Source organism: Engystomops pustulosus, chromosome 9, assembly GCF_040894005.1.
Source record: "Engystomops pustulosus chromosome 9, aEngPut4.maternal, whole genome shotgun sequence".
NCBI lineage: Eukaryota > Metazoa > Chordata > Amphibia > Anura > Leptodactylidae > Engystomops > Engystomops pustulosus.
The window spans coordinates 63,530,485-63,554,790 of record NC_092419.1 but is presented as its reverse complement, the minus strand read 5'-3'; the positions used below and the strand labels follow the sequence as shown (position 1 = coordinate 63,554,790).

At 45.2% G+C, this 24,306-nt stretch overlaps 75 pseudogenes; all 75 read right to left on the bottom strand.

Annotated features, from left to right (window-relative positions):
- Positions 1-44: 44 nt before the first annotated feature.
- LOC140094541 (5S ribosomal RNA) lies at positions 45-163 on the bottom strand (annotated as a pseudogene).
- A 70-nt stretch (positions 164-233) lies between these two features.
- Positions 234-352, bottom strand: LOC140082922 (5S ribosomal RNA; annotated as a pseudogene).
- Positions 353-422: 70 nt separating this feature from the next.
- On the bottom strand, positions 423-541 carry LOC140097162 (5S ribosomal RNA; annotated as a pseudogene).
- Positions 542-611: 70 nt separating this feature from the next.
- Positions 612-730, bottom strand: LOC140090036 (5S ribosomal RNA; annotated as a pseudogene).
- Positions 731-800: 70 nt separating this feature from the next.
- Positions 801-919, bottom strand: LOC140096396 (5S ribosomal RNA; annotated as a pseudogene).
- A 250-nt stretch (positions 920-1,169) lies between these two features.
- LOC140096334 (5S ribosomal RNA) lies at positions 1,170-1,288 on the bottom strand (annotated as a pseudogene).
- A 448-nt stretch (positions 1,289-1,736) lies between these two features.
- LOC140096637 (5S ribosomal RNA) lies at positions 1,737-1,855 on the bottom strand (annotated as a pseudogene).
- Positions 1,856-2,303: 448 nt separating this feature from the next.
- On the bottom strand, positions 2,304-2,422 carry LOC140089135 (5S ribosomal RNA; annotated as a pseudogene).
- A 259-nt stretch (positions 2,423-2,681) lies between these two features.
- Positions 2,682-2,800, bottom strand: LOC140098189 (5S ribosomal RNA; annotated as a pseudogene).
- Positions 2,801-3,058: 258 nt separating this feature from the next.
- LOC140085004 (5S ribosomal RNA) lies at positions 3,059-3,177 on the bottom strand (annotated as a pseudogene).
- A 69-nt stretch (positions 3,178-3,246) lies between these two features.
- Positions 3,247-3,365, bottom strand: LOC140084922 (5S ribosomal RNA; annotated as a pseudogene).
- An 817-nt stretch (positions 3,366-4,182) lies between these two features.
- On the bottom strand, positions 4,183-4,301 carry LOC140090480 (5S ribosomal RNA; annotated as a pseudogene).
- Positions 4,302-4,371: 70 nt separating this feature from the next.
- Positions 4,372-4,490, bottom strand: LOC140089927 (5S ribosomal RNA; annotated as a pseudogene).
- Positions 4,491-4,937: 447 nt separating this feature from the next.
- On the bottom strand, positions 4,938-5,056 carry LOC140095274 (5S ribosomal RNA; annotated as a pseudogene).
- A 70-nt stretch (positions 5,057-5,126) lies between these two features.
- On the bottom strand, positions 5,127-5,245 carry LOC140091835 (5S ribosomal RNA; annotated as a pseudogene).
- A 1,015-nt stretch (positions 5,246-6,260) lies between these two features.
- Positions 6,261-6,379, bottom strand: LOC140096002 (5S ribosomal RNA; annotated as a pseudogene).
- Positions 6,380-6,812: 433 nt separating this feature from the next.
- Positions 6,813-6,930, bottom strand: LOC140096155 (5S ribosomal RNA; annotated as a pseudogene).
- Positions 6,931-7,000: 70 nt separating this feature from the next.
- Positions 7,001-7,119, bottom strand: LOC140088070 (5S ribosomal RNA; annotated as a pseudogene).
- Positions 7,120-7,377: 258 nt separating this feature from the next.
- LOC140085410 (5S ribosomal RNA) lies at positions 7,378-7,496 on the bottom strand (annotated as a pseudogene).
- Positions 7,497-7,755: 259 nt separating this feature from the next.
- Positions 7,756-7,874, bottom strand: LOC140097160 (5S ribosomal RNA; annotated as a pseudogene).
- A 70-nt stretch (positions 7,875-7,944) lies between these two features.
- Positions 7,945-8,063, bottom strand: LOC140082694 (5S ribosomal RNA; annotated as a pseudogene).
- An 825-nt stretch (positions 8,064-8,888) lies between these two features.
- Positions 8,889-9,007, bottom strand: LOC140097754 (5S ribosomal RNA; annotated as a pseudogene).
- Positions 9,008-9,077: 70 nt separating this feature from the next.
- Positions 9,078-9,196, bottom strand: LOC140083730 (5S ribosomal RNA; annotated as a pseudogene).
- An 817-nt stretch (positions 9,197-10,013) lies between these two features.
- On the bottom strand, positions 10,014-10,132 carry LOC140097753 (5S ribosomal RNA; annotated as a pseudogene).
- A 70-nt stretch (positions 10,133-10,202) lies between these two features.
- LOC140083729 (5S ribosomal RNA) lies at positions 10,203-10,321 on the bottom strand (annotated as a pseudogene).
- A 259-nt stretch (positions 10,322-10,580) lies between these two features.
- LOC140081650 (5S ribosomal RNA) lies at positions 10,581-10,699 on the bottom strand (annotated as a pseudogene).
- Positions 10,700-11,334: 635 nt separating this feature from the next.
- LOC140087624 (5S ribosomal RNA) lies at positions 11,335-11,453 on the bottom strand (annotated as a pseudogene).
- A 70-nt stretch (positions 11,454-11,523) lies between these two features.
- On the bottom strand, positions 11,524-11,642 carry LOC140094780 (5S ribosomal RNA; annotated as a pseudogene).
- Positions 11,643-12,090: 448 nt separating this feature from the next.
- Positions 12,091-12,209, bottom strand: LOC140085165 (5S ribosomal RNA; annotated as a pseudogene).
- A 69-nt stretch (positions 12,210-12,278) lies between these two features.
- On the bottom strand, positions 12,279-12,397 carry LOC140095122 (5S ribosomal RNA; annotated as a pseudogene).
- Positions 12,398-12,466: 69 nt separating this feature from the next.
- Positions 12,467-12,585, bottom strand: LOC140087623 (5S ribosomal RNA; annotated as a pseudogene).
- Positions 12,586-12,655: 70 nt separating this feature from the next.
- LOC140090221 (5S ribosomal RNA) lies at positions 12,656-12,774 on the bottom strand (annotated as a pseudogene).
- Positions 12,775-12,843: 69 nt separating this feature from the next.
- On the bottom strand, positions 12,844-12,962 carry LOC140078350 (5S ribosomal RNA; annotated as a pseudogene).
- A 259-nt stretch (positions 12,963-13,221) lies between these two features.
- On the bottom strand, positions 13,222-13,340 carry LOC140091499 (5S ribosomal RNA; annotated as a pseudogene).
- A 448-nt stretch (positions 13,341-13,788) lies between these two features.
- On the bottom strand, positions 13,789-13,907 carry LOC140096755 (5S ribosomal RNA; annotated as a pseudogene).
- A 70-nt stretch (positions 13,908-13,977) lies between these two features.
- LOC140091823 (5S ribosomal RNA) lies at positions 13,978-14,096 on the bottom strand (annotated as a pseudogene).
- A 70-nt stretch (positions 14,097-14,166) lies between these two features.
- Positions 14,167-14,285, bottom strand: LOC140082076 (5S ribosomal RNA; annotated as a pseudogene).
- Positions 14,286-14,355: 70 nt separating this feature from the next.
- Positions 14,356-14,474, bottom strand: LOC140083895 (5S ribosomal RNA; annotated as a pseudogene).
- Positions 14,475-14,733: 259 nt separating this feature from the next.
- LOC140098146 (5S ribosomal RNA) lies at positions 14,734-14,852 on the bottom strand (annotated as a pseudogene).
- Positions 14,853-14,922: 70 nt separating this feature from the next.
- LOC140088909 (5S ribosomal RNA) lies at positions 14,923-15,041 on the bottom strand (annotated as a pseudogene).
- Positions 15,042-15,298: 257 nt separating this feature from the next.
- On the bottom strand, positions 15,299-15,417 carry LOC140087622 (5S ribosomal RNA; annotated as a pseudogene).
- Positions 15,418-15,487: 70 nt separating this feature from the next.
- Positions 15,488-15,606, bottom strand: LOC140089547 (5S ribosomal RNA; annotated as a pseudogene).
- Positions 15,607-15,676: 70 nt separating this feature from the next.
- Positions 15,677-15,795, bottom strand: LOC140083894 (5S ribosomal RNA; annotated as a pseudogene).
- A 259-nt stretch (positions 15,796-16,054) lies between these two features.
- Positions 16,055-16,173, bottom strand: LOC140089858 (5S ribosomal RNA; annotated as a pseudogene).
- Positions 16,174-16,431: 258 nt separating this feature from the next.
- LOC140091811 (5S ribosomal RNA) lies at positions 16,432-16,550 on the bottom strand (annotated as a pseudogene).
- A 69-nt stretch (positions 16,551-16,619) lies between these two features.
- Positions 16,620-16,738, bottom strand: LOC140087621 (5S ribosomal RNA; annotated as a pseudogene).
- A 69-nt stretch (positions 16,739-16,807) lies between these two features.
- On the bottom strand, positions 16,808-16,926 carry LOC140086724 (5S ribosomal RNA; annotated as a pseudogene).
- Positions 16,927-16,996: 70 nt separating this feature from the next.
- Positions 16,997-17,115, bottom strand: LOC140096754 (5S ribosomal RNA; annotated as a pseudogene).
- A 70-nt stretch (positions 17,116-17,185) lies between these two features.
- On the bottom strand, positions 17,186-17,304 carry LOC140091799 (5S ribosomal RNA; annotated as a pseudogene).
- A 70-nt stretch (positions 17,305-17,374) lies between these two features.
- LOC140089973 (5S ribosomal RNA) lies at positions 17,375-17,493 on the bottom strand (annotated as a pseudogene).
- A 70-nt stretch (positions 17,494-17,563) lies between these two features.
- On the bottom strand, positions 17,564-17,682 carry LOC140083893 (5S ribosomal RNA; annotated as a pseudogene).
- A 70-nt stretch (positions 17,683-17,752) lies between these two features.
- Positions 17,753-17,871, bottom strand: LOC140090976 (5S ribosomal RNA; annotated as a pseudogene).
- A 70-nt stretch (positions 17,872-17,941) lies between these two features.
- On the bottom strand, positions 17,942-18,060 carry LOC140091784 (5S ribosomal RNA; annotated as a pseudogene).
- Positions 18,061-18,129: 69 nt separating this feature from the next.
- On the bottom strand, positions 18,130-18,248 carry LOC140098293 (5S ribosomal RNA; annotated as a pseudogene).
- A 69-nt stretch (positions 18,249-18,317) lies between these two features.
- On the bottom strand, positions 18,318-18,436 carry LOC140087620 (5S ribosomal RNA; annotated as a pseudogene).
- Positions 18,437-18,506: 70 nt separating this feature from the next.
- On the bottom strand, positions 18,507-18,625 carry LOC140083892 (5S ribosomal RNA; annotated as a pseudogene).
- Positions 18,626-19,073: 448 nt separating this feature from the next.
- LOC140090975 (5S ribosomal RNA) lies at positions 19,074-19,192 on the bottom strand (annotated as a pseudogene).
- Positions 19,193-19,262: 70 nt separating this feature from the next.
- Positions 19,263-19,381, bottom strand: LOC140091772 (5S ribosomal RNA; annotated as a pseudogene).
- Positions 19,382-19,450: 69 nt separating this feature from the next.
- Positions 19,451-19,569, bottom strand: LOC140098292 (5S ribosomal RNA; annotated as a pseudogene).
- A 69-nt stretch (positions 19,570-19,638) lies between these two features.
- On the bottom strand, positions 19,639-19,757 carry LOC140096480 (5S ribosomal RNA; annotated as a pseudogene).
- Positions 19,758-19,827: 70 nt separating this feature from the next.
- On the bottom strand, positions 19,828-19,946 carry LOC140091760 (5S ribosomal RNA; annotated as a pseudogene).
- Positions 19,947-20,205: 259 nt separating this feature from the next.
- LOC140091748 (5S ribosomal RNA) lies at positions 20,206-20,324 on the bottom strand (annotated as a pseudogene).
- Positions 20,325-20,394: 70 nt separating this feature from the next.
- Positions 20,395-20,513, bottom strand: LOC140097159 (5S ribosomal RNA; annotated as a pseudogene).
- Positions 20,514-20,583: 70 nt separating this feature from the next.
- On the bottom strand, positions 20,584-20,702 carry LOC140086388 (5S ribosomal RNA; annotated as a pseudogene).
- A 70-nt stretch (positions 20,703-20,772) lies between these two features.
- On the bottom strand, positions 20,773-20,891 carry LOC140089546 (5S ribosomal RNA; annotated as a pseudogene).
- A 70-nt stretch (positions 20,892-20,961) lies between these two features.
- Positions 20,962-21,080, bottom strand: LOC140091736 (5S ribosomal RNA; annotated as a pseudogene).
- A 259-nt stretch (positions 21,081-21,339) lies between these two features.
- Positions 21,340-21,458, bottom strand: LOC140091723 (5S ribosomal RNA; annotated as a pseudogene).
- A 70-nt stretch (positions 21,459-21,528) lies between these two features.
- On the bottom strand, positions 21,529-21,647 carry LOC140097158 (5S ribosomal RNA; annotated as a pseudogene).
- Positions 21,648-21,717: 70 nt separating this feature from the next.
- LOC140086376 (5S ribosomal RNA) lies at positions 21,718-21,836 on the bottom strand (annotated as a pseudogene).
- Positions 21,837-22,095: 259 nt separating this feature from the next.
- Positions 22,096-22,214, bottom strand: LOC140091711 (5S ribosomal RNA; annotated as a pseudogene).
- A 70-nt stretch (positions 22,215-22,284) lies between these two features.
- LOC140097157 (5S ribosomal RNA) lies at positions 22,285-22,403 on the bottom strand (annotated as a pseudogene).
- A 70-nt stretch (positions 22,404-22,473) lies between these two features.
- LOC140079218 (5S ribosomal RNA) lies at positions 22,474-22,592 on the bottom strand (annotated as a pseudogene).
- A 70-nt stretch (positions 22,593-22,662) lies between these two features.
- On the bottom strand, positions 22,663-22,781 carry LOC140088908 (5S ribosomal RNA; annotated as a pseudogene).
- Positions 22,782-22,851: 70 nt separating this feature from the next.
- On the bottom strand, positions 22,852-22,970 carry LOC140090035 (5S ribosomal RNA; annotated as a pseudogene).
- A 621-nt stretch (positions 22,971-23,591) lies between these two features.
- Positions 23,592-23,710, bottom strand: LOC140087404 (5S ribosomal RNA; annotated as a pseudogene).
- Positions 23,711-24,306: the final 596 nt, after the last annotated feature.

The following is a 24,306-nucleotide window of genomic DNA, read 5'->3' as shown; positions in this document are numbered from 1 at the left end:
TTGCTTTCTCATAGAGAAACTAACACAATTTTCAGGTTCAAAAAGGTCAACGGAACTTGGGATTCCCAGCCAGTCTCCCATGCTGGTACTTGCCAAGCCTTAAGCTGCATCACTGCTGCGATCTGACAAGAGCACGCACATTCAGCTTAGAATGGCCGTTGACAGCAGCTGTTCAAATTGAAACTTCTTTTACTATCTCATAGAGAAACTAACACAATTTTCAGGTTCAAAAAGGTCAACGGAACTTGGGATTCCCAGCCAGTCTCCCAAGCTGGTACTTGCCAAGCCTTAAGCTGCATTGCTGCTGCGATCTGACGAGAGCAGGCACATTCAGCTTAGAATGGCCGTTGACAGCAGCATTTCAAATTGAACCTTCTTTTACTATCTCATAGAGAAACTAAAACAATTTTCAAGTTCAAAAAGGTCAACAGAACTTGGGATTCCCAGCCAGTCTCCCATGCTGGTACTTGCCAAGCCTTAAGCTGCATCGCTGCTGCGATCTGACAAGAGCACGCACATTCAGCTTAGAATGGCCGTTGACAGCAGCTGTTCAATTTGAACCTTCTTTTGCTATCTCATAGAGAAACTAACACAATTTTCAGGTTCAAAAAGGTCAACGGAACTTGGGATTCCCAGCCAGTCTCCCATGCTGGTACTTGCCAAGCCTTAAGCTGCATTGCTGCTGCGATCTGACGAGAGCAGGCACATTCAGCTTAGAATGGCTGTTGACAGCAGCTGTTCAATTTGAACCTTCTTTTGCTATCTCATAGAGAAACTAACACAATTTTCAGGTTCAAAAAGGTCAACGGAACTTGGGACTCCCAGCCAGTCTCCCATGCTGGTACTTGCCAAGCCTTAAGCTGCATTGCTGCTGCGATGTGACGAGAGCAGGCGCATTCAGCTTAGAATGGCCGTTGACAGCAGCTGTTCAATTTGAACCTTCTTTTACTATCTCATAGAAAAACTAACACATTTTCAGGTTCAAAAAGGTCAACACAACTTGGGATTCCCAGCCAGTCTCCCATGCTGGTACTTGCCAAGCCTTAAGCTGCTGCGATCTGACAAGAGCACGCACATTCAGCTTAGAATGGCCGTTGACAGCAGCTGTTCAATTTGAACCTTCTTTTACTATCTCATAGAGAAACTAACACAATTTTCAGGTTCAAAAAGGTCAACGGAACTTGGGATTCCCAGCCAGTCTCCCATGCTGGTACTTGCCAAGCCTTAAGCTGCATTGCTGCTGCAATCTGACAAGAGCAGGCACATTCAGCTTAGAATGGCCGTTGACAGCAGCTGTTCAATTTGAACCTTCTTTTGCTATCTCATAGAGAAACTAACACAATTTTCAGGTTCAAAAAGGTCACCAGAACTTGGGATTCCAAGCCAGTCTCCCATGCTGGTACTTGCCAAACCTTAAGCTGCATTGCTGCTGCGATCTGACGAGAGCAGGCACATTCAGCTTAGAATGGCCGTTGACAGCAGCTGTTCAATTTGAACCTTCTTTTACTATCTCATAGAGAAACTTACACAATTTTCAGGTTCAAAAAGGTCATCAGAACTTGAGATTCCAAGCCAGTCTCCCATGCTGGTACTTGCCAAGCCTTAAGCTGCATTGCTGCTGCGATCTGACAAGAGCACGCACATTCAGCTTAGAATGGCCGTTGACAGCAGCTGTTCAATTTGAACCTTCTTTTGCTATCTCATAGAGAAACTAACACAATTTTCAGGTTCAAAAAGGTCAACAGAACTTGGGATTCCCAGCCAGTCTCCCATGCTGGTACTTGCCAAGCCTTAAGCTGCATTGCTGCTGTGATCTGACGAGAGCAGGCCCATTCAGCTTAGAATGGCCGTTGACAGCAACTGTTTAATTTGAACCTTCTTTTTCTATCTCATAGAGAAAATAACTCAATTTTCAGGTTCAAAAGGGTCAACGGATCTTGGGATTCCTACCCAGTTTCCTATGCTGGTACTTGCCAAGCCTTAAGCTGCATTGCTGCTGCGATCTGACGAGAGCAGGCACATTCAGCTTAGAATGGCCGTTGACAGCAGCTGTTCAATTTGAACCTTCTTTTACTATCTCATAGAGAAACTAACACAATTTTCAGGTTCAAAAAGGTCAACGGAACTTGGGAATACAACCCAGTCTCCCATGCTGGTACTTGCCAAGCCTTAAGCTGCATTGCTGCTGCGATCTGACGAGAGCAGGCACATTCAGCTTAGAATGGCCGTTGACAGCAGCTGTTCAATTTGAACCTTCTTTTACTATCTCATAGAGAAACTAACACAATTTTCAGGTTCAAAAAGGTCAACAGAACTTGGGATTCCCAGCCAGTCTCCCATGCTGGTACTTGCCAAGCCTTAAGCTGCATTGCTGCTGCGATCTGACGAGAGCAGGCACATTCAGTTTAGAATGGCCGTTGACAACAGCTGTTCAATTTGAACCTTCTTTTACTATCTCATAGAGAAAATAACTCAATTTTCAGGTTCAAAAAGGTCAACGGATCTTGGGATTCCTACCCAGTCTCCCATGCTGGTACTTGCCAAGGCTTAAGCTGCATTGCTGCTGCGATCTGACGAAAGCAGGCACATTCAGCTTAGAATGGCCGTTGACAGCAGCTGTTCAATTTGAACCTTCTTTTACTATCTCATAGAGAAACTAACACAATTTTCAGGTTCAAAAAGGTCAACGGAACTTGGGATTCCCAGCCAGTCTCCCATGCTGGTACTTGCCAAGCCTTAAGCTGCATTGCTGCTGCGATCTGACGAGAGCAGGCACATTCAGCTTAGAATGGCTGTTAAAAGCAGCTGTTCAATTTGAACCTTCTTTTACTATCTCATAGAGAAACTAACACAATTTCAGGTTCAAAAAGGTCAACGGAACTTGGGATTCCCAGCTAGTCTCCCATGCTGGTACTTGCCAAGCCTTAAGCTGCATTGCTGCTGCGATCTGACGAGAGCAAGCAAATTCAGCTTAGAATGGCAGTTGACAGCAGCTGTTCAATTTGAACCTTCTTTTACTATCTCATAGAGAAACTAACACAATTTTCAGGTTCAAAAAGGTCAACAGAACTTGGGATTCCCAGCCAGTCTCCCATGCTGGTACTTGCCAAGCCTTAAGCTGCATTGCTGCTGCGATCTGACGAGAGCAGGCACATTCAGCTTAGAATGGCTGTTAACAGCAGCTGTTCAATTTGAACCTTCTTTTACTATCTCATAGAGAAACTAACACAATTTCAGGTTTAAAAAGGTCAACGGAACTTGGGATTCCCAGCTAGTCTCCCATGCTGGTACTTGCCAAGCCTTAAGCTGCATTGCTGCTGCGATCTGACGAGAGCAGGCACATTCAGCTTAGAATGGCCGTTGACAGCAGCTGTTCAATTTGAACCTTCTTTTGCTATCTCATAGAGAAACTAACACAATTTTCAGGTTCAAAATGGTCAACAGAACTTGGGATTCCCAGCCAGTCTCCCATGCTGGTACTTGCCAAGCCTTAAGCTGCATCGCTGCTGCATTCTGAAAAGAGCACACACATTCAGCTTAGAATGGCCGTTGACAGCAGTTGTTCAATTTGAACCTTCTTCTACTATCTCATAGAGAAACTAACACAATTTTCAGGTTCAAAAAGGTCACCAGAACTTGGGATTCCCAGCCAGTCTCCCATGCTGGTACTTGCCAAGCCTTAAGCTGCATTGCTGCTGTGATCTGACAAGAGCAGGCACATTCAGCTTAGAATGGCCGTTGACAGCAGCTGTTCAATTTGAACCTTCTTTTACTATCTCATAGAGAAACTAACACAATTTCAGGTTCAAAAAGGTCAACGGATCTTGGGATTCCTACCCAGTCCCCCATGCTGGTACTTGCCAAGCCTTAAGCTGCTGTGATCTGACGAGAGCAGGCACATTCAGCTTAGAATGGCCGTTGACAGCAGCTGTTCAATTTGAACCTTCTTTTACTATCTCATAGAGAAACTAACACAATTTTCAGGTTCAAAAAGGTCAACAGAACTTGGGATTCCCAGCCAGTCTCCCATGCTGGTACTTGCCAAGCCTTAAGCTGCATCGCTGCTGCGATCTGACAAGAGCACGCACATTCAGCTTAGAATGGACGTTGACAGCAGCTTTTCAATTTGAACCTTCTTTTACTATCTCATAGAGAAATTAACACAATTTTCAGGTTCAAAAAGGTCAACAGAACTTGGGATTCCCAGCCAGTCTCCCATGCTGGTACTTGCCAAGCCTTAAGCTGCATTGCTGCTGTGATCTGACGAGAGCAGGCACATTCAGCTTAGAATGGCCGTTGACAGCAGATGTTCAATTTGAACCTTCTTTTACTATCTCATAGAGAAACTAACACAATTTTCAGGTTCAAAAAGGTCAACGGAACTTGGGATTCCCAGCCAGTCTCCCATGCTGGTACTTGCCAAGCCTTAAGCTGCATTGCTGCTGCGATCTGACGAGAGCAGGCACATTCAGCTTAGAATGGACGTTGACAGCAGCTGTTCAATTTGAACCTTCTTTTACTATCTCATAGAGAAACTAACACAATTTTCAGGTTCAAAAAGGTCAACGGAGCTTGGGATTCCCAGCCAGTCTCCCTTGTTGGTACTTGCCAAGCCTTAAGCTGCATCGCTGCTGCGATCTGACAAGAGCACGCACATTCAGCTTAGAATGGCAGTTGACAGCAGCTGTTCAATTTGAACCTTCTTTTGCTATCTCATAGAGAAACTAACACATTTTCAGGTTCAAAAATGTCAACGGAACTTGGAATTCCCAGCCAGTCTCCCATGCTAGTACTTGCCAAGCCTTATGCTGCATTGCTGCTGCGATCTGACGAGAGCAAGCAAATTCCGCTTAGAATGGCCGTTGACAGCAGATGTTCAATTTGAACCTTCTTCTACTATCTCATAGAGAAACTAACACAATTTTCAGGTTCAAAAAGGTACACAGAACTTGGGATTCCCAGCCAGTCTCCCATGCTGGTACTTGCCAAGCCTTAAGCTGCATTGCTGCTGCGATCTGACGAGAGCAGGCACATTCAGCTTAGAATGGCCGTTGACAGCAGCTGTTCAATTTGAACCTTCTTTTACTATCTCATAGAGAAACTAACACAATTTTCAGGTTCATAAAGGTCAACGGAACTTGGGATTCCCAGCCAGTCTCCCATGCTGGTACTTGCCAAGCCTTAAGCTGCATTGCTGCTGCGATCTGACGAGAGCAGGCACATTCAGCTTAGAATGGCCGTTGACAGCAGCTGTTCAATTTGAACCTTCTTTTACTATCTCATAGAGAAACTAACACAATTTTCAAGTTCAAAAAGGTCAACAGAACTTGGGATTCCCAGCCAGTCTCCCATGCTGGTACTTGCCAAGCCTTAAGCTGCATCGCTGCTGCGATATGACAAGAGCACGCACATTCAGCTTATAATGGCCGTTGACAGCAGCTCTTCAATTTGAACCTTCTTTTACTATCTCATAGAGAAACTAACACAATTTTCAGGTTCAAAAAGGTCAACATATTTTGGGATTCCCAGCCAGTCTCCCATGCTGTCACTTGCCAAGCCTTAAGCTGCATCTCTTCTGCGATCTGACAAGAGCACGCACATTCAGCTTATAATGGCCGTTGACAGCAGCTGTTCAATTTGAACCTTCTTTTACTATCTCATAGAGAAACTAACACAATTTTCAGGCTCAAAAAGGTTAACGTATCTTGGGATTCCCAGCCAGTCTCCCATGCTGTCACTTGCCAAGCCTAAAGCTGAATCTCTTCTGCGATCTGACAAGAGCACGCACATTCAGCTTAGAATGGCCGTTGACAGCAGCTGTTCAATTTGAACCTTCTTTTACTATCTCATAGAGAAACTAACACAATTTTCAGGCTCAAAAAGGTCAACGTATCTTGGGATTCCCAGCCAGTCTCCCATGCTGTCACTTGCCAAGCCTAAAGCTGCATCTCTTCTGCGATCTGACAAGAGCACGCACATTCAGCTTAGAATGGCCGTTGACAGCAGCTGTTCAATTTGAACCTTCTTTTACTATCTCATAGAGAAACTAACACAATTTTCAGGCTCAAAAAGGTCAACGTATCTTGGGATTCCCAGCCAGTCTCCCATGCTGTCACTTGCCAAGCCTTAAGCTGCATCTCTTCTGCGATCTGACAAGAGCACGCACATTCAGCTTAGAATGGCCGTTGACAGCAGCTGTACAATTTGAACCTTCTTTTACTATCTCATAGAGAAACTAACACAATTTTCAGGTTCAAAAAGGTCAACAGAACTTGGGATTCCCAGCCAGTCTCCCATGCTGGTACTTGCCAAGCCTTAAGCTGCATTGCTGCTGCGATCTGACAAGAGCAGGCACATTCAGCTTAGAATGGCCGTTGAAAGCAGCTGTTCAATTTGAACCTTCTTTTACTATCTCATAGAGAAACTAACACAATTTTCAGGTTCAAAAAGGTCAACGGAACTTGGGATTCCCAGCCAGTCTCCCATGCTGGTACTTGCCAAGCCTTAAGCTGCTGCGATCTGACGAGAGCAGGCACATTCAGCTTAGAATGGCCGTTTACAGCAGCTGTTGAATTTGAACCTTCTTTTACTATCTCATAGAGAAAATAACACAATTTTCAGGTTCAAAAAGGTCAACGGATCTTGGGATTCCTACCCAGTCTCCCATGCTGGTACTTGCCAAGCCTTAAGCTGCTGCGATCTGACGAGAGCAGGCACATTCAGCTTAGAATGGCCGTTGACAGCAGCTGTTCAATTTGAACCTTCTTTTACTATCTCATAGAGAAACTAACACAATTTTCAGGTTCAAAAAGGGCAACAGAACTTGGGATTCCCAGGCAGTCTCCCATGCTGGTACTTGCCAAGCCTTAAGCTGCATTGCTGCTGCGATCTGACGAGAGCAGGCACATTCAGCTTAGAATGGCCGTTGACAGCAGCTGTTCAATTTGAACCTTCTTTTACTATCTCATAGAGAAACTAACACAATTTTCAGGTTCAAAAAGGTCAACGGAACTTGGGATTCCCAGCCAGTCTGCCATGCTGGTACTTGCCAAGCCTTAAGCTGCATTGCTGCTGCGATCTGACGAGAGCAGGCACATTCAGCTTAGAATGGCCGTTGACAGCAGCTGTTCAATTTGAACCATCTTCTACTATCTCATAGAGAAACTAACACATTTTCAGGTTCAAAAAGGTCAACGGAACTTGGAATTCCCAGCCAGTCTCGCATGCTGGTACTTGCCAAGCCTTAAGTTGCATTGCTGCTGCGATCTGACAAGAGCACGCACATTCAGCTTAGAATGGCCGTTGACAGCAGCTGTTCAATTTGAACCTTCTTTTACTATCTCATAGAGAAATTAACACAATTTTCAGGTTAAAAAAGGTCAACAGAACTTGGGATTCCCAGCCAGTCTCCCATACTGGTACTTGCCAAGCCTTAAGCTGCATTGCTGCTGCGATCTGACGAGAGCAGGCACATTCAGCTTAGAATTGCCGTTGACAGCAGCTGTTCAATTTGAACCTTCTTTTACTATCTCATAGAGAAACTAACACAATTTTCAGGTTCAAAAAGGTCAACAGAACTTGGGATTCCCAGCCAGTCTCCCATGCTGGTACTTGCCAAGCCTTAAGCTGCATCGCTGCTGCGATCTGAAAAGAGCACACACATTCAGCTTAGAATGGCCGTTGACAGCAGTTGTTCAATTTGAACCTTCTTCTACTATCTCATAGAGAAACTAACACAATTTTCAGGTTCAAAAAGGTCAACAGAACTTGGGATTCCCAGCCAGTCTCCCATGCTGGTACTTGCCAAGCCTTAAGCTGCATCGCTGCTGCGATCTGACAAGAGCACGCACATTCAGCTTAGAATGGCCGTTGACAGCAGCTTTTCAATTTGAACCTTCTTTTACTATCTCATAGAGAAACTAACACAATTTTCAGGTTCAAAAAGGTCAACGGAACTTGGGATTCCCAGCCAGTCTCCCATGCTGGTACTTGCCAAGCCTTAAGCTGCATTGCTGCTGCGATCTGACGAGAGCAGGCACATTCAGCTTAGAATGGCCATTGACAGCAGCTGTTCAATTTGAACCTTCTGTTACTATCTCATAGAGAAACTAACACAATTTTCAGGTTCAAAAAGGTCAACTGAACTTGGGATTCCCAGCCAGTCTCCCATGCTGGTACTTGCCAAGCCTTAAGCTGCATCGCTGCTGCGATCTGACGAGAGCAGGCACATTCAGCTTAGAATGGCCATTGACAGCAGCTGTTCAATTTGAACCTTCTTTTACTATCTCATAGAGAAGCTAACACAATTTTCAGGTTCAAAAAGGTCAACAGAACTTGGGATTCCAAGCCAGTCTCCCATGCTGGTACTTGCCAAGCCTTAAGCTGCATCGCTGCTGCGATCTGACAAGAGCATACACATTCAGCTTAGAATGGCCGTTGACAGCAGTTGTTCAATTTGAACCTTCTTCTACTATCTCATAGAGAAACTAACACAATTTTCAGGTTCAAAAAAGTCACCAGAACTTGGGATTCCCAGCCAGTCTCCAAACTGGTACTTGCCAAGCCTTAAGCTGCATCGCTGCTGCGATCTGACAAGAGCACGCACATTCAGCTTAGAATGGCCGTTGACAGCAGCTTTTCAATTTGAACCTTCTTTTACTATCTCATAGAGAAACTAACACAATTTTCAGGTTCAAAAAGGTCAACGGAACATGGGATTCCCAGCCAGTCTCCCATGCTGGTACTTGCCAAGCCTTAAGCTGCATTGCTGCTGCGATCTGACGAGAGCAGGCACATTAAGCTTAGAATGGCCGTTGACAGCAGCATTTCAAATTGAACCTTCTTTTACTATCTCATAGAGAAACTAAAACAATTTTCAAGTTCAAAAAGGTCAACAGAACTTGGGATTCCCAGCCAGTCTCCCATGCTGGTACTTGCCAAGCCTTAAGCTGCATTGCTGCTGCGATCTGACAAGAGCACGCACATTCAGCTTAGAATGGCCGTTGACAGTAGCTGTTCAATTTGAACCTTCTTTTACTATCTCATAGAGAAACTAACACAATTTTCAGGTTCAACAAGGTCAACAGAACTTGGGATTCCCAGCCAGTCTCCCATGCTGGTACTTGCCAAGCCTTAAGCTGCATTGCTGCTGCGATCTGACGAGAGCAGGCACATTCAGCTTAGAATGGCCATTGACAGCAGTTGTTCAATTTGAACCTTCTTCTACTATCTCATATAGAAACTAACACAATTTTCAGGTTCAAAAAGGTCACCAGAACTTGGGATTCCAAGCCAGTCTCCCATGCTGGTACTTGCCAAGCCTTAAGCTGCATCGCTGCTGCGATCTGACAAGAGCACGCACATTCAGCTTAAAATGGCCGTTGACAGCAGCTGTTCAATTTGAACCTTCTTTTATTATCTCATAGAGAAACTAACACAATTTTCAGGTTCAAAAAGGTCAACGGAACTTGGGATTCCCAGCCAGTCTCCCATGCTAGTACTTGCCAAGCCTTAAGCTGCATTGCTGCTGCGATCTGACGAGAGCAGGCACATTCAGCTTAGAATGGCCATTGACAGCAGTTGTTCAATTTGAACCTTCTTCTACTATCTCATATAGAAACTAACACAATTTTCAGGTTCAAAAAGGTCACCAGAACTTGGTATTTCAAGCCAGTCTCCCATGCTGGTACTTGCCAAGCCTTTAACTGCATTGCTGCTGCAATCTGACAAGAGCAGGCACATTCAGCTTAGAATGGCCCTTGACAGCAGCTGTTCAATTTGAACCTTCTTTTGCTATCTCATAGAGAAACTAACACAATTTTCAGGTTCAAAAAGGTCACCAAATCTTGGGATTCCAAGCCAGTCTCCCATGCTGCTACTTGGCAAGCCTTAAGCTGCATCGCTGCTGCGATCTGACGAGAGCAGGCACATTCAGCTTAGAATGGCCATTGACAGCAGTTGTTCAATTTGAACCTTCTTCTACTATCTCATATAGAAACTTCAAAGTTCAAAAAGGTCAACAGAACTTGGGATTCCCAGCCAGTCTCCCATGCTGGTACTTGCCAAGCCTTAAGCTGCATTGCTGCTGCGATCTGACAAGAGCACGCACATTCAGCTTAGAATGGCCGTTGACAGTAGCTGTTCAATTTGAACCTTCTTTTACTATCTCATAGAGAAACTAACACAATTTTCAGGTTCAACAAGGTCAACAGAACTTGGGATTCCCAGCCAGTCTCCCATGCTGGTACTTGCCAAGCCTTAAGCTGCATTGCTGCTGCGATCTGACGAGAGCAGGCACATTCAGCTTAGAATGGCCATTGACAGCAGTTGTTCAATTTGAACCTTCTTCTACTATCTCATATAGAAACTAACACAATTTTCAGGTTCAAAAAGGTCACCAGAACTTGGGATTCCAAGCCAGTCTCCCATGCTGGTACTTGCCAAGCCTTAAGCTGCATCGCTGCTGCGATCTGACAAGAGCACGCACATTCAGCTTAGAATGGCCGTTGAAAGCAGCTGTTCAATTTGAACCTTCTTTTATTATCTCATAGAGAAACTAACACAATTTTCAGGTTCAAAAAGGTCAACGGAACTTGGGATTCCCAGCCAGTCTCCCATGCTAGTACTTGCCAAGCCTTAAGCTGCATTGCTGCTGCGATCTGACGAGAGCAGGCACATTCAGCTTAGAATGGCCATTGACAGCAGTTGTTCAATTTGAACCTTCTTCTACTATCTCATATAGAAACTAACACAATTTTCAGGTTCAAAAAGGTCACCAGAACTTGGTATTTCAAGCCAGTCTCCCATGCTGGTACTTGCCAAGCCTTAAGCTGCATTGCTGCTGCAATCTGACAAGAGCAGGCACATTCAGCTTAGAATGGCCCTTGACAGCAGCTGTTCAATTTGAACCTTCTTTTGCTATCTCATAGAGAAACTAACACAATTTTCAGGTTCAAAAAGGTCACCAAATCTTGGGATTCCAAGCCAGTCTCCCATGCTGCTACTTGGCAAGCCTTAAGCTGCATCGCTGCTGCGATCTGACAAGAGCACGCACATTCAGCTTAGAATGGCCGTTGAAAGCAGCTGTTCAATTTGAACCTTCTTTTACTATCTCATAGAGAAACTAACACATTTTCAGGTTCAAAAAGGTCAACGAAACTTGGAATTCACAGCCAGTCTCCCATGCTGGTACTTGCCAAGCCTTACGCTGCATTGCTGCTGCGATGTGACGAGAGCAGGCACATTCAGCTTAGAATGGCCGTTTACAGCAGCTGTTCAATTTGAACCTTCTTTTACTATCTCATAGAGAAACTAACACATTTTCAGGTTCAAAAAGGTCAACGGAACTTGGAATTCCCAGCCAGTCTCCCATGCTGGTACTTGCCAAGCCTTACGCTGCATTGCTGCTGCGATCTGACGAGAGCAGGCACATTCAGCTTAGAATGGCCGTTGACAGCAGCTGTTCAATTTGAACCTTCTTTTACTATCTCATAGAGAAACTAACACAATTTTCAGGTTCAAAAAGGTCAACGGAACTTGGGATTCCCAGCCAGTCTCCCATGCTGGTACTTGCCAAGCCTTACGCTGCATTGCTGCTGCGATCTGACGAGAGCAGGCACATTCAGCTTAGAATTGCCGTTGACAGCAGCTGTTCAATTTGAACCTTCTTTTACTATCTCATAGAGAAACTAACACAATTTTCAGGTTCAAAAAGGTCAACAGAACTTGGGATTCCCAGCCAGTCTCCCATGCTGGTACTTGCCAAGCCTTAAGCTGCATCGCTGCTGCGATCTGACAAGAGCACACACATTCAGCTTAGAATGGCCGTTGACAGCAGTTGTTCAATTTGAACCTTCTTCTACTATCTCATATAGAAACTAACACAATTTTCAGGTTCAAAAAGGTCACCAGAACTTGGGATTCCAAGCCAGTCTCCCATGCTGGTACTTGCCAAGCCTTAAGCTGCATTGCTGCTGCGATCTGACAAGAGCAGGCACATTCAGCTTAGAATGGCCGTTGACGGCAGCTGTTCAATTTGAACCTTCTTTTGCTATCTCATAGAGAAACTAACACAATTTTCAGGTTCAAAAAGGTCAACGGAACTTGGGATTCCCAGCCAGTCTCCCATGCTGGTACTTGCCAAGCCTTAAGCTGCATTGCTGCTGCGATCTGACGAAAGCAGGCACATTCAGCTTAGAATGGCCGTTGACTTCAGCTGTTCAATTTGAACCTTCTTTTACTATCTCATAGAGAAACTAACACATTTTCAGGTTCAAAAAGGTCAACGGAACTTGGAATTCCAAGCCAGTCTCCCATGCTGGTACTTGCCAAGCCTTACGCTGCATTGCTGCTGCGATCTGACGAGAGCAGGCACATTCAGCTTAGAATGGCCGTTGACAGCAGCTGTTCAATTTGAACCTTCTTTTACTATCTCATAGAGAAACTAACACATTTTCAGGTTCAAAAAGGTCAACGGAACTTGGAATTCCCAGCCAGTCTCCCATGCTGGTACTTGCCAAGCCTTACGCTGCATTGCTGCTGCGATCTGACGAGAGCAGGCACATTCAGCTTAGAATGGCCGTTGACAGCAGCTGTTCAATTTGAACCTTCTTTTGCTATCTCATAGAGAAACTAACACAATTTTCAGGTTCAAAAAGGTCAACGGAACTTGGGATTCCCAGCCAGTCTCCCATGCTGGTACTTGCCAAGCCTTAAGCTGCATTGCTGCTGCGATCTGATGAGAGCACGCACATTAAGCTTAGAATGGCCGTTGACAGCAGCTGTTCAATTTGAACCTTCTTTTACAATCTCATAGAGAAACTAACACATTTTCAGGTTCAAAAAGGTCAACGGAACTTGGAATTCCCATCCAGTCTCCCATGCTGGTACTTGCCAAGCCTTAAGCTGCATTGCTGCTGCGATCTGACGAGAGCAGGCACATTCAGCTTAGAATGGCCGTTGACAGCAGCTGTTCAATTTGAACCTTCTTTTACTATCTCATAGAGAAACTAACACAATTTTCAGGTTCAAAAAGGTCACCAGAACTTGGGATTCCAAGCCAGTCTCCCATGCTGGTACTTGCCAAGCCTTAAGCTGCATTGCTGCTGCGATCTGACAAGAGCAGGCACATTCAGCTTAGAATGGCCGTTGACAGCAGCTGTTCAATTTGAACCTTCTTTTACTATCTCATAGAGAAACTAACACAATTTTCAGGTTCAAAAAGGTCAACAGAACTTGGGATTCCCAGCCAGTCTCCCATGCTGATACTTGCCAAGCCTTAAGCTGCATTGCTGCTGCGATCTGACGAGAGCAGGCACATACAGCTTAGAATGGCCGTTGACAGCAGCTGTTCAATTTGAACCTTCTTTTACTATCTCATAGAGAAACTAACACAATTTTCAGGTTCAAAAAGGTTAACAGAACTTGGGATTCCCAGCCAGACTCCCATGCTGGTACTTGCCAAGCCTTAAGCTGCATCGCTGCTGCGATCTGACAAGAGCACACACATTCCGCTTAGAATGGCCGTTGACAGCAGTTGTTCAATTTGAACCTTCTTCTACTATCTCATATAGAAACTAACACAATTTTCAGGTTCAAAAAGGTCACCAGAACTTGGGATTCCTAGCCAGTCTCCCATGCTGGTACTTGCCAAGCCTTAAGCTGCATTGCTGCTGCGATCTGACAAGAGCAGGCACATTCAGCTTAGAATGGCCGTTGACAGCAGCTGTTCAATTTGAACCTTCTTTTACTATCTCATAGAGAAACTAACACAATTTTCAGGTTCAAAAAGGTAAACAGAACTTGGGATTCCCAGCCAGTCTCCCATGCTGGTACTTGCCAAGCCTTAAGCTGCATTGCTGCTGCGATCTGACAAGAGCAGGCACATTCAGCTTAGAATGGCCGTTGACAGCAGCTGTTCAATTTGAACCTTCTTTTGCTATCTCATAGAGAAACTAACACAATTTTCAGGTTCAAAAAGGTCAACGGAACTTGGGATTCCCAGCCAGTCTCCCATGCTGGTACTTGCCAAGCCTTAAGCTGCATTGCTGCTGCGATCTGACGAGAGCAGGCACATTCAGCTTAGAATGGCCGTTGACAGCAGCTGTTCAATTTGAACCTTCTTTTACTATCTCATAGAGAAACTAACACAATTTTCAGGTTAAAAAAGGTCAACAGAACTTGGGATTCCCAGCCAGTCCCCCATGCTGGTACTTGCCAAGCCTTAAGCTGCATTGCTGCTGCGATCTGACGAGAGCAGGCACATTCAGCTTAGAATGGCCGTTGACAGCAGCTGTTCAATTTGAACCTTCTTTTGCTATCTCATAGAGAAACTAACACAATTTTCAGGTTCAAAAAGGTCAACGGAACTTGGGATTCCCAGCCAGTCTCCCATGCTGGTACTTGCCAAGCCTTAAGCTGCATTGCTGCTGCGATCTGACGAGAGCAGGCACATTCAGCTTAGAATTGCCGTTGACAGCAGCTGTTCAATTTGAACCTTCTTTTACTATCTCATAGAGAAACTAACACAATTTTCAGGTTCAAAAAGGTCAACAGAACTTGGGATTCCCAGCCAGTCTCCCATGCTGGTACTTGCCAAGCCTTAAGCTGCATCGCTGCTGCGATCTGACAAGAGCACACACATTAAGCTTAGAATGGCCGTTGACAGCAGCTGTTCAATTTGAACCTTCTTTTACTATCTCATAGAGAAACTAACACAATTTTCAGGTTCAAAAAGGTCAACAGAACTTGGGATTTCCAGCCAGTCTCCCATGCTGGTACTTGCCAAGCCTTAAGCTGCATTGCTGCTGCGATCTGACAAGAGCAGGCACATTCAGCTTAGAATGGCCGTTGACAGCAGCTGTTCAATTTGAACCTTCTTTTGCTATCTCATAGAGAAACTAACACAATTTTCAGGTTCAAAAAGGTCAACGGAACTTGGGATTCCCAGCCAGTCTCCCATGCTGGTACTTGCCAAGCCTTAAGCTGCATTGCTGCTGCGATCTGACAAGAGCAGGCACATTCAGCTTAGAATGGCCGTTGACAGCAGCTGTTCAATTTGAACCTTCTTTTACTATCTCATAGAGAAACTAACACATTTTCAGGTTCAAAAAGGTCAACGAAACTTGGAATTCACAGCCAGTCTCCCATGCTGGTACTTGCCAAGCCTTACGCTGCATTGCTGCTGCGATGTGACGAGAGCAGGCACATTCAGCTTAGAATGGCCGTTGACAGCAGCTGTTCAATTTGAACCTTCTTTTACTATCTCATAGAGAAACTAACACATTTTCAGGTTCAAAAAGGTCAACGGAACTTGGAATTCCCAGCCAGTCTCCCATGCTGGTACTTGCCAAGCCTTACGCTGCATTGCTGCTGCGATCTGACGAGAGCAGGCACATTCAGCTTAGAATGGCCGTTGACAGCAGCTGTTCAATTTGAACCTTCTTTTACTATCTCATAGAGAAACTAACACAATTTTCAGGTTCAAAAAGGTCAACGGAACTTGGGATTCCCAGCCAGTCTCCCATGCTGGTACTTGCCAAGCCTTACGCTGCATTGCTGCTGCGATCTGACGAGAGCAGGCACATTCAGCTTAGAATGGCCGTTGACAGCAGCTGTTCAATTTGAACCTTCTTTTGCTATCTCATAGAGAAACTAACACAATTTTCAGGTTCAAAAAGGTCAACGGAACTTGGGATTCCCAGCCAGTCTCCCATGCTGGTACTTGCCAAGCCTTAAGCTGCATTGCTGCTGCGATCTGACGAGAGCAGGCACATTCAGCTTAGAATTGCCGTTGACAGCAGCTGTTCAATTTGAACCTTCTTTTACTATCTCATAGAGAAACTAACACAATTTTCAGGTTCAAAAAGGTCAACAGAACTTGGGATTCCGAGCCAGTCTCCCATGCTGGTACTTGCCAAGCCTTAAGCTGCATCGCTGCTGCGATCTGACAAGAGCACACACATTCAGCTTAGAATGGCCGTTGACAGCAGTTGTTCAATTTGAACCTTCTTCTACTATCTCATAGAGAAACTAACACAATTTTCAGGTTCAAAAAGGTCAACAGAACTTGGGATTCCCAGCCAGTCTCCCATGCTGGTACTTGCCAAGCCTTAAGTTGCATTGCTGCTGCGATCTGACGAGAGCAGGCACATTCAGCTTAGAATGGCCGTTGACAGCAGCTGTTCAATTTGAACCTTCTTTTACTATCTCATAGAGAAACTAACACATTTTCAGGTTCAAAAAGGTCAACGGAACTTGGAATTCCCAGCCAGTCTCCCATGCTGGTACTTGCCAAGCCTTACGCTGCATTGCTGCTGCGATCTGACAAGAGCACACACATTCAGCTTAGAATTGCCGTTGACAGCAGCTGTTCAATTTGAACCTTCTTTTGCTATCTCATAGAGAAACTAACACAATTTTCAGGTTCAAAAAGGTCAACGGAACTTGGGATTCCCAGCCAGTCTCCCATGCTGGTACTTGCCAAGCCTTAAGCTGCATTGCTGCTGCGATCTGACGAGAGCAGGCACATTCAGCTTAGAATGGCCGTTGACTTCAGCTGTTCAATTTGAACCTTCTTTTACTATCTCATAGAGAAACTAACACATTTTCAGGTTCAAAAAGGTCAACGGAACTTGGAATTCCCAGCCAGTCTCCCATGCTGGTACTTGCCAAGCCTTACGCTGCATTGCTGCTGCGATCTGACGAGAGCAGGCACATTCAGCTTAGAATGGCCGTTGACAGCAGCTGTTCAATTTGAACCTTCTTTTACTATCTCATAGAGAAACTAACACATTTTCAGGTTCAAAAAGGTCAACGGAACTTGGAATTCCCAGCCAGTCTCCCATGCTGGTACTTGCCAAGCCTTAAGCTGCATTGCTGCTGCGATCTGACAAGAGCAGGCACATTCAGCTTAGAATGGCCGTTGACAGCAGCTGTTCAATTTGAACCTTCTTTTACTATCTCATAGAGAAACTAACACAATTTTCAGGTTCAAAAAGGTAAACAGAACTTGGGATTCCCAGCCAGTCTCCCATGCTGGTACTTGCCAAGCCTTAAGCTGCATTGCTGCTGCGATCTGACAAGAGCAGGCACATTCAGCTTAGAATGGCCGTTGACAGCAGCTGTTCAATTTGAACCTTCTTTTGCTATCTCATAGAGAAACTAACACAATTTTCAGGTTCAAAAAGGTCAACGGAACTTGGGATTCCCAGCCAGTCTCCCATGCTGGTACTTGCCAAGCCTTAAGCTGCATTGCTGCTGCGATCTGACGAGAGCAGGCACATTCAGCTTAGAATGGCCGTTGACAGCAGCTGTTCAATTTGAACCTTCTTTTACTATCTCATAGAGAAACTAACACAATTTTCAGGTTAAAAAAGGTCAACAGAACTTGGGATTCCCAGCCAGTCCCCCATGCTTGTACTTGCCAAGCCTTAAGCTGCATTGCTGCTGCGATCTGACGAGAGCAGGCACATTCAGCTTAGAATGGCCGTTGACAGCAGCTGTTCAATTTGAACCTTCTTTTGCTATCTCATAGAGAAACTAACACAATTTTCAGGTTCAAAAAGGTCAACGGAACTTGGGATTCCCAGCCAGTCTCCCATGCTGGTACTTGCCAAGCCTTAAGCTGCATTGCTGCTGCGATCTGACGAGAGCAGGCACATTCAGCTTAGAATTGCCGTTGACAGCAGCGGTTCAATTTGAACCTTCTTTTACTATCTCATAGAGAAACTAACACAATTTTCAGGTTCAAAAAGGTCAACAGAACTTGGGATTCCCAGCCAGTCTCCCATGCTGGTACTTGCCAAGCCTTAAGCTGCATTGCTGCTGCGATCTGACAAGAGCAGGCACATTCAGCTTAGAATGGCCGTTGACAGCAGCTGTTCAATTTGAACCTTCTTTTGCTATCTCATAGAGAAACTAACACAATTTTCAGGTTCAAAAAGGTCAACGGAACTTGGGATTCCCAGCCAGTCTCCCATGCTGGTACTTGCCAAGCCTTAAGCTGCATTGCTGCTGCGATCTGACGAGAGCAGGCACATTCAGCTTAGAATGGCCGTTGACAGCAGCTGTTCAATTTGAACCTTCTTTTACTATCTCATAGAGAAACTAACACATTTTCAGGTTCAAAAAGGTCAACGAAACTTGGAATTCCCAGCCAGTCTCCCATGCTGGTACTTGCCAAGCCTTACGCTGCATTGCTGCTGCGATCTGACGAGAGCAGGCACATTCAGCTTAGAACGGCCGTTGACAGCAGCTGTTCAATTTGAACCTTCTTTTACTATCTCATAGAGAAACTAACACATTTTCAGGTTCAAAAAGGTCAACGGAACTTGGAATTCCCAGCCAGTCTCCCATGCTGGTACTTGCCAAGCCTTACGCTGCATTGCTGCTGCGATCTGACGAGAGCAGGCACATTCAGCTTAGAATGGCCGTTGACAGCAGCTGTTCAATTTGAACCTTCTTTTGCTATCTCATAGAGAAACTAACACAATTTTCAGGTTCAAAAAGGTCAACGGAACTTGGGATTCCCAGCCAGTCTCCCATGCTGGTACTTGCCAAGCCTTAAGCTGCATTGCTGCTGCGATCTGACGAGAGCAGGCACATTCAGCTTAGAATTGCCGTTGACAGCAGCTGTTCAATTTGAACCTTCTTTTACTATCTCATAGAGAAACTAACACAATTTTCAGGTTCAAAAAGGTCAACAGAACTTGGGATTCCCAGCCAGTCTCCCATGCTGGTACTTGCCAAGCCTTAAGCTGCATCGCTGCTGCGATCTGCCAAGAGCACACATATTCAGCTTAGAATGGCCGTTGACAGCAGTTGTTCAATTTGAACCTTCTTCTACTATCTCATATAGAAACTAACACAATTTTCAGGTTCAAAAAGGTCACCAGAACTTGGGATTCCAAGCCAGTCTCCCATGCTGGTACTTGCCAAGCCTTAAGCTGCATTGCTGCTGCGATCTGACAAGAGCAGGCACATTCAGCTTAGAATGGCCGTTGACAGCAGCTGTTCAATTTGAACCTTCTTTTACTATCTCATAGAGAAACTAACACAATTTTCAGGTTCAAAAAGGTCAACAGAACTTGGGATTCCCAGCCAGTCTCCCATGCTGGTACTTGCCAAGCCTTAAGCTGCATTGCTGCTGCGATCTGACAAGAGCAGGCACATTCAGCTTAGAATGGCCGTTGACAGCAGCTGTTCAATTTGAACCTTCTTTTGCTATCTCATAGAGAAACTAACACAATTTTCAGGTTCAAAAAGGTCAACGGAACTTGGGATTCCCAGCCAGTCTCCCATGCTGGTACTTGCCAAGCCTTAAGCTGCATTGCTGCTGCGATCTGACGAGAGCAGGCACATTCAGCTTAGAATGGCCGTTGACAGCAGCTGTTCAATTTGAACCTTCTTTTACTATCTCATAGAGAAACTAACACATTTTCAGGTTCAAAAAGGTCAACGAAACTTGGAATTCCCAGCCAGTCTCCCATGCTGGTACTTGCCAAGCCTTACGCTGCATTGCTGCTGCGATCTGACGAGAGCAGGCACATTCAGCTTAGAACGGCCGTTGACAGCAGCTGTTCAATTTGAACCTTCTTTTACTATCTCATAGAGAAACTAACACATTTTCAGGTTCAAAAAGGTCAACGGAACTTGGAATTCGCAGCCAGTCTCCCATGCTGGTACTTGCCAAGCCTTACGCTGCATTGCTGCTGCGATCTGACGAGAGCAGGCACATTCAGCTTAGAATGGCCGTTGACAGCAGCTGTTCAATTTGAACCTTCTTTTGCTATCTCATAGAGAAACTAACACAATTTTCAGGTTCAAAAAGGTCAACGGAACTTGGGATTCCCAGCCAGTCTCCCATGCTGGTACTTGCCAAGCCTTAAGCTGCATTGCTGCTGCGATCTGACGAGAGCAGGCACATTCAGCTTAGAATGGCCGTTGACAGCAGCTGTTCAATTTGAACCTTCTTTTACTATCTCATAGAGAAACTAACACAATTTTCAGGTTCAAAAAAGTCGCCAGAACTTGGGATTCCCAGCCAGTCTCCCATGCTGGTACTTGCCAAGCCTTAAGCTGCATCACTGCTGCGATCTGACAAGAGCACGCACATTCAGCTTAGAATGGCCGTTGACAGCAGCTGTTCAATTTGAACCTTCTTTTACTATCTCATAGAGAAACTAACACAATTTTCAGGTTCAAAAAGGTCAACGGAACTTGGGATTCCCAGCCAGTCTCCCATGCTGGTACTTGCCAAGCCTTAAGCTGCATTGCTGCTGCGATCTGACGAGAGCAGGCACATTCAGCTTAGAATGGCCGTTGACAGCAGCATTTCAAATTGAACCTTCTTTTACTATCTCATAGAGAAACTAAAACAATTTTCAAGTTCAAAAAGGTCAACAGAACTTGGGATTCCCAGCCAGTCTCCCATGCTGGTACTTGCCAAGCCTTAAGCTGCATCGCTGCTGCGATCTGACAAGAGCACGCACATTCAGCTTAGAATGGCCGTTGACAGCAGCTGTTCAATTTGAACCTTCTTTTACTATCTCATGGAGAAACTAACACAATTTTCAGGATCAAAGAGGTCAACAGAACTTGGGATTCCCAGCCAGTCTCCCATGCTGGTACTTGCCAAGCCTTAAGCTGCATTACTGCTGCGATCTGACGAGAGCAGGCACATTCAGCTTAGAATGGCCGTTGACAGCAGCTGTTCAATTTGAACCTTCTTTTGCTATCTCATAGAGAAACTAACACAATTTTCAGGTTCAAAAAGGTCAACGGAACTTGGGATTCCCAGCCAGTCTCCCATGCTGGTACTTGCCAAGCCTTACGCTGCATTGCTGCTGCGATCTGACGAGAGCAGGCACATTCAGCTTAGAATGGCCGTTGACAGCAGCTGTTCAATTTGAACCTTCTTTTGCTATCTCATAGAGAAACTAACACAATTTTCAGGTTCAAAAAGGTCAACGGAACTTGGGATTCCCAGCCAGTCTCCCATGCTGGTACTTGCCAAGCCTTAAGCTGCATTGCTGCTGCGATCTGACGAGAGCAGGCACATTCAGCTTAGAATGGCCGTTGACAGCAGCTGTTCAATTTGAACCTTCTTTTACTATCTCATAGAGAAACTAACACAATTTTCAGGTTCAAAAAAGTCGCCAGAACTTGGGATTCCCAGCCAGTCTCCCATGCTGGTACTTGCCAAGCCTTAAGCTGCATCACTGCTGCGATCTGACAAGAGCACGCACATTCAGCTTAGAATGGCCGTTGACAGCAGCTGTTCAATTTGAACCTTCTTTTACTATCTCATAGAGAAACTAACACAATTTTCAGGTTCAAAAAGGTCAACGGAACTTGGGATTCCCAGCCAGTCTCCCATGCTGGTACTTGCCAAGCCTTAAGCTGCATTGCTGCTGCGATCTGACGAGAGCAGGCACATTCAGCTTAGAATGGCCGTTGACAGCAGCATTTCAAATTGAACCTTCTTTTACTATCTCATAGAGAAACTAAAACAATTTTCAAGTTCAAAAAGGTCAACAGAACTTGGGATTCCCAGCCAGTCTCCCATGCTGGTACTTGCCAAGCCTTAAGCTGCATCGCTGCTGCGATCTGACAAGAGCACGCACATTCAGCTTAGAATGGCCGTTGACAGCAGCTGTTCAATTTGAACCTTCTTTTACTATCTCATGGAGAAACTAACACAATTTTCAGGATCAAAGAGGTCAACAGAACTTGGGATTCCCAGCCAGTCTCCCATGCTGGTACTTGCCAAGCCTTAAGCTGCATTACTGCTGCGATCTGACGAGAGCAGGCACATTCAGCTTAGAATGGCCGTTGACAGCAGCTGTTCAATTTGAACCTTCTTTTACTATCTCATAGAGAAACTAACACAATTTTCAGGTTCAAAAAAGTCACCAGAACTTGGGATTCCCAGCCAGTCTCCCATGCTGGTACTTGCCAAGCCTTAAGCTGCATCACTGCTGCGATCTGACAAGAGCACGCACATTCAGCTTAGAATGGCCGTTGACAGCAGCTGTTCAATTTGAACCTTCTTTTACTATCTCATAGAGAAACTAACACAATTTTCAGGTTCAAAAAGGTCAACGGAACTTGGGATTCCCAGCCAGTCTCCCATGCTGGTACTTGCCAAGCCTTAAGCTGCATTGCTGCTGCGATCTGACGAGAGCAGGCACATTCAGCTTAGAATGGCCGTTGACAGCAGCATTTCAAATTGAACCTTCTTTTACTATCTCATAGAGAAACTAAAACAATTTTCAAGTTCAAAAAGGTCAACAGAACTTGGGATTCCCAGCCAGTCTCCCATGCTGGTACTTGCCAAGCCTTAAGCTGCATCGCTGCTGCGATCTGACAAGAGCACGCACATTCAGCTTAGAATGGCCGTTGACAGCAGCTGTTCAATTTAAACCTTCTTTTACTATCTCATGGAGAAACTAACACAATTTTCAGGATCAAAGAGGTCAACAGAACTTGGGATTCCCAGCCAGTCTCCCATGCTGGTACTTGCCAAGCCTTAAGCTGCATTGCTGCTGCGATCTGACGAGAGCAGGCACATTCAGCTTAGAATGGCCGTTGACAGCAGCTGTTCAATTTGAACCTTCTTTTGCTATCTCATAGAGAAACTAACACAATTTTCAGGTTCAAAAAGGTCAACGGAACTTGGGATTCCCAGCCAGTCTCCCATGCTGGTACTTGCCAAGCCTTAAGCTGCATTGCTGCTGCGATCTGACAAGAGCAGGCACATTCAGCTTAGAATGGCCGTTGACAGCAGCTGTTCAATTTGAACCTTCTTTTGCTATCTCATAGAGAAACTAACACAATTTTCAGGTTCAAAAAGGTCAACGGAACTTGGGATTCCCAGCCAGTCTCCCATGCTGGTACTTGCCAAGCCTTAAGCTGCATTGCTGCTGCGATCTGACGAGAGCAGGCACATTCAGCTTAGAATGGCTGTTGACAGCAGCTGTTCAATTTGAACCTTCTTTTACTATCTCATAGAGAAACTAACACAATTTTCAGGTTCAAAAAGGTCAACGGAACTTGGGACTCCCAGCCAGTCTCCCATGCTGGTACTTGCCAAGCCTTAAGCTGCTGCGATCTGACAAGAGCACGCACATTCAGCTTAGAATGGCCGTTGACAGCAGCTGTTCAATTTGAACCTTCTTTTACTATCTCATAGAGAAACTAACACAATTTTCAGGTTCAAAAAGGTCAAGGGAACTTGGGATTCCCAGCCAGTCTCCCATGCTGGTACTTGCCAAGCCTTAAGCTGCTGCGATCTGACAAGAGCACGCACATTCAGCTTAGAATGGCCGTTGACAGCAGCTGTTCAATTTGAACCTTCTTTTACTATCTCATAGAGAAACTAACACAATTTTCAGGTTCAAAAAGGTCAAGGGAACTTGGGATTCCCAGCCAGTCTCCCATGCTGGTACTTGCCAAGCCTTAAGCTGCATTGCTGCTGCAATCTGACAAGAGCAGGCACATTCAGCTTAGAATGGCCGTTGACAGCAGCTGTTCAATTTGAACCTTCTTTTGCTATCTCATAGAGAAACTAACACAATTTTCAGGTTCAAAAAGGTCAACAGAACTTGGGATTCCAAGCCAGTCTCCCATGCTGGTACTTGCCAAGCCTTAAGCTGCATTGCTGCTGCGATCTGACGAGAGCAGGCACATTCAGCTTAGAATGGCCGTTGACAGCAGCTGTTCAATTTGAACCTTCTTTTACTATCTCATAGAGAAACTAACACAATTTTCAGGTTCAAAAAGGTCATCAGAACTTGAGATTCCAAGCCAGTCTCCCATGCTGGTACTTGCCAAGCCTTAAGCTGCATTGCTGCTGCGATCTGACAAGAGCACGCACATTCAGCTTAGAATGGCCGTTGACAGCAGCTGTTCAATTTGAACCTTCTTTTGCTATCTCATAGAGAAACTAACACAATTTTCAGGTGCAAAAAGGTCACCAGAACTTGGGATTCCAAGCCAGTCTCCCATGGTGGTACTTGCCAAGCCTTAAGCTGCATCACTGCTGCAATCTAACAAGCGCACGCACATTCAGCTTAGAATGGCCGTTGACAGCAGCTGTTCAATTTGAACATTCTTCTACTATCTCATAGAGAAACTAACACATTTTCAGGTTCAAAAAGGTCAACAGATCTTGGGATTCCCAGCCAGTCTTCCATGCTGGTACTTGCCAAGCCTTAAGCTGCATTGCTGCTGCGATCTGACAAGAGCAGGCACATTCAGCTTAGAATGGCCATTGAAAGCAGCTGTTCAATTTGAACCTTCTTTTAC